The sequence below is a fragment of the Helianthus annuus genome, chromosome 6 (genome assembly GCF_002127325.2).
Source record: "Helianthus annuus cultivar XRQ/B chromosome 6, HanXRQr2.0-SUNRISE, whole genome shotgun sequence".
Lineage (NCBI taxonomy): Eukaryota > Viridiplantae > Streptophyta > Magnoliopsida > Asterales > Asteraceae > Helianthus > Helianthus annuus.
In genome coordinates this window covers 62,650,851-62,656,063 of record NC_035438.2, presented here as the reverse complement: position 1 = coordinate 62,656,063, position 5,213 = coordinate 62,650,851, and positions in this window count along the sequence as shown.

Sequence of the window (5,213 nt, the reverse complement as noted above, 5' to 3'; positions counted from 1 at the left end):
GGCAGCTAAATCTAACATAAATATAAGAAAAGGAATAAACGTGACATGCCCGACCCCTCGACAGCATCTCCCAAGCAAAAGCAAGAGAACAGAGGGCTGAACACGCCCCGTGCTCAATGAGCACGGGGGCGTGCCCAAGTGTCTGAAGAAAAGACAAAGTCGTAGAAGCTTCTATAACCCACCACGGGGGCGTGTCCAGCGGACACGGGGCCGTGGTCAACTCTAAGATTCACAGAATCTAGGCAATCTTGATAGTACAGATACGCTTCTGCACACGGGGTCGTGCCCAGCGGATACGGGGGCGTGGTCAACTAATGCAGACAAACTGCAATTAATGAAGAAAGAGAAGATGGGTGGACACGGGGTCATGCCCAATTGACACGGGGCCGTGTTCGGGTTTCTGTGCAGGCTATAAATAGGGGTGCTTGACTCATTTGCAAACCATCCCATGGCAAACCACCTCTCTCACACTTCACCCACCCACTACCGCCATTACAACCCACATCCACCACCATCATCCATCATCCATCATAGAGTGTGTGAGTAGTCTCGGGATCCAAGATTGATCGTAAAAGTTCTTGACAATCAAAGGCCATGTTTGCCTAAGTCTCTTACATCACTTGGTGAAGAAAAGTGTTTCGTGTAATACTTTTTATTTTTAATCTTTTCTCATTTTTTATTTGGTTATGTTTTAATGACTTTAATTACTAGTTTCTTATGTTGAAGGTGAATCTTCCTTATCATTTGTCCGTGGTGTCTTGGCATTATTTTACTGTCCATATAAAATAAAAGATTTTCACCATTCATATCTCCATGGTCTATATGGAGATATGTTGGCTACCTGGTCGGGGGTTAGGGGAATGGTTTGGTAAGAGTCTTGCCTTGTTTAGTGTATAGATCCTGCAAGGACCTGGGTCAGCTTTAGTAGGACCTCCTTCAATACCCACTGGTATTGGATGAAGGGGGTCCGAACTCCTTGATCCCCTCATATGTAAACTACTATTAAAACATTAACCCGGCTATTTAGGATTGTATCCCTGCTGACTCAAACTACTTAGCTGAGGGTAACGTCACCTTCAAAAGAGGGGCCTACCACATTATGCATTAATAACTTAATTAATTATCTTTCAATAATCCAACCCTTTAGGATTGTATCCTTGCTGACTCAAACTACTAGGTTGAGGGTAACGTCACCTTCAAAAGAGGGGCCTACTACTATAACTAAGATAATCTCTTAAAAAATGCACAAGTGCGAAAATAATCAAAGGTTACACTAAATGCGAGTCGGATCCAAGTGACTCATCTTGTCTATCTGTTTTATTTTTATTTTTATTTTCAGCATTTTTAGTTTTTATTTTAAACCTTTTTCTAAACTTTTGATTTGATTAGACGTTGAGGATAAACCGGTACTAAAAGCTCTTGTGTCCTTGGACGACCTCGGTATCTTGCCAACACTATATAACGCTCACGATGGGTGCACTTGCCCATATGTTTGTTTGGTGTTAGTAAAATATCATGTTTTATAAATTTAAAACTTGACTAACGTGTAAAAAGGGCTAAAAATATACATAAAAATATATAACACCGCACGCACATCAAGTTTTTGGCGCCGTTGCCGGGGACACAAGGATTTTAAGAAAGCTTAAAATCGACGGCCTAATCAGTTTTTTTTAAAACGCGCACACATTTTTTTTGCATTTTAGTTAGTTTTGCATTTACAGTAGCATGAACACGGGGCCGTGCTGCATTTTTTTTTATAAAACACCCAGATACAGAGTCTGAACACGGGGTCGTGCTCACTGAACACGCCCCCGTGCTGCACAAAACTAGTCACTTTAATTCAAACGCCCAGATACAGAATCTGAACACGGGTTGTGTCCACTGTACACGGGGCCGTGTCCAGCCTTTGTTTCCGTTTTTATTTCTGTTTTCTAGTCTCGAAATTCTGTTGTGGTCTGCTAAGTGATTCTTATGGATCAATACTCAGGAGGCTACAAGTACACCTATGAGGAGGATGATTATAGGGAAGATTATTGCACCATTTGTGGTGACCCGCACTAGGTACAATATTGTGACTTATTTCAACCATCCACTTCATACACCTACTATGAGGAGCCCAGGTACGAGCCATCGACTGCATGCACATCCTATGTAGACCAAAGGTATGAACCTTCTCCCTCATACTCATATTTTGATAAGCCAAGGTATGAGCCTTCATACTCATACTTTGAGGAACCAAGATATGAGCCACCACCTTCATATGCTTATTATGAGGAACCATGGCGTGAACAACCCACCTCATATGAGTATTATGAAGAACAAAATTACGACCCTGATCCATCATATACTTACAATGAAGAACAATGGTGTGAACCATCTACTTCCTATGAGTATTATGAGGAATAAAGGATCGAACATCTGGATTCAAGCTTTGAGGATCCTGATCCTTACTCTATCACCCACATAGCCGATAAGATAAAAGAATCTCGCGCAAGGGAAGAGGAGTCCCGCGCAAGGGAAGAATTAACTTGTAATAAAGAAGAGATAGTTGAAAATGTAAAAATGGAAGAACAAGTAAGTGAAAAACCGGCACATGAGTTAAACAACGAAAAGGGTGAGTCCGACAACGTTAAAATTCAAGAAGAGTTTAATTTTGAAGAAATTAATCTCTTGTCACCCTCTTTCGAAAATCATTGTTTAGTACCCACTCATGCTAAGTTTTTAAAAGAGTTAAACACTAACACTAAAATTGACGAAACGGTAAGCATTAGGTTAACAAATGATCAAACTACGCTAATAAAAGAGGACCCATTTGAAATTAACATCACACCGGTTCCATGTTTTTTTTCAAAATTCCTTTATTAGTAATATCAAAATCGATAAAGATATTTGTGTTAATATAATGTCAAACTACATTTTTGAAAAATTAAGTATTAGTGACTTTTCTCCACTTCAAATACCCATTTTTCTATCCAATCGAAAAGTAATAAAATCAATCGGTGTAGTTGAGGATGTCTTGGTTCAAACAAATCAAATGGTAATACCAACCGACTTTGTCATCCTTGATGACGCTCCTCTAGTGTTGGGACGACCTTTTGTAAAAACCCACGATGCTTTGAAAAACCGGAAGTACAACAATCTATCTATGCAATTAGGGGCATTTAAAAGAAGTGTCGATCTTGAGCATTCAATGAAATATCCATTCGGCAATAATGACCCCCTAATTGAAGATGAAGATGACCCACCCGATACAAAAGAAGAAATTGACCACTTTGTTGAAGAAGAGGTCGCCATAGAACAAACTTTTTAAGTTCTTGATCAAAATGAGCAACCAAATAAGGAGTCACCTAAAGACCCACCTCTTGAGCTCAAAGAACTTCCAAAAGGTTTGGAATATGCTTTTCTAGACAAAGATGGTAAATCACCTGTAATTATTTCGTCAAAATTAAGTAGTGTAGAAAAATAAAAATTAATTAAGCTTTTGAAAAAACACAAAAAACGCGATCGCTTGGAAGCTTGTAAATATTAAAGGAATAAGTCCTTCCATGTGCACGCACAAAATTTTAATGAATGATGACTATAAATCGGTAATACAACCACAACGTATAGTAAATCCAAATGTACAAGAAGTGGTTAAAAACGAAGTCATCAAATTACTTGACGCCAGACTTATTTACCCTATCTCCAATAGTCCTTGGGTAAGTCCCGTCCAAGTAGTTCCAAAGAAAGGAGGTACGCAACAAGGAAAGATCACTTTCCTTTACCCTTCATTGTTCAAATGTTAGAAAGATTATCCGGTCATAAATATTATTGTTCCTTGGATGGTTTTTCAGGTTACTTTCAAATCCCGATAGCACCCGAAGACCAAGAAAAGACAACATTTACTTATCCCTATGGAACTTTTGCTTATCGACGCATACCATTTGGTCTATGCAATGCCCCCGCAACCTTCCAACGTTGCATGGAGGCCATCTTCCATGATATGATAGAAAATACAATGGAAGTCTTCATGGACGACTTTTCTATCTTTGGAGATTCATACGACCTATGCTTCAATAACCTTGAACGAATGCTATCCCGATGTGAGGAAACTAATCTCGCCCTTAACTGGGAAAAATGCTATTTCATGGTAACGGAGGGAATAGTACTCGGTCACAAAATCTCGAGCGAAGGAATGGAGGTTGATCGAGCAAAAATAGACACTATTTCTCGATTACCACCCCCATCCTCCGTTAGTGCTATTAGAAGTTTCCTAGGGCATGCCGGATTTTATAGACGATTTATCAAGGACTTTTCTAAAATCTCAAGGCCTCTAACAAAATTACTTGAAAAAGATGCCCCTTTCATCTTTGACAAGGATTGCAATCAAGCGTTTCTATCACTAAAGGAAATGCTAGTCAATGCACCTATCATGATAGCGCCTGATTGGAAATTACCTTTCGAAATCATGTGTGATGCAAGTGACTTTGCAGTTGGAGCCGTCTTGGGACAAAGAAAAGATAAGCATTTTCACCCAATTTATTATGCTAGTAAAACACTAAACGAAGCACAAGAAAATTACACAACAATAGAAAAAGAGTTACTTGCTGTGGTATTTGTTTTTGATAAATTTCGTTCTTATCTTGTTCTTTCTAAAACAATAGTCTATACAGATCATGCAGTCTGTAACACCTTTGATATTATTTAACGATTTTCGTATAATTTAAGTCCATAATCATGTAATTACGGTTACAATTACAATGAAAAATACGAGTTTATTAAAAACTTTTACAATTTAAAATAATACAACATAATGTGATTTAATTCATCGTTTTAGAATAACGACGAAACAACTTGCGGAAGCTTCATTTAACGTGTGTTCGGTCCTTTGCCATCGCTTGATCTCTATCCGGTACTTCTGATATTCACCTACGCTCAAAACCAACTCAAAAGTTAGTTTTGATAATTTAAAAACAAGTTCCAACATCAAATTATTAAAACAAAAATAAAGTTTCTAGAATTATGCCTCTCGCGCCACGCGAGAGGCTTGGTTTTACTCGTCGCGTGCCGCGGGGGCTCCCGCGTGTCGCGCCCGGATCGGTGTCACCCCTCGCGTGGCGCGAGGGAGACTGTTTTCCAGCAGGTCCGTATCTGGACCTGCATTTCCTGCCCAGCTTTAGTTTTGATCAAACTCTAAACTTCAAAATGTCATATCTTTTGTTCTACTTATCCGA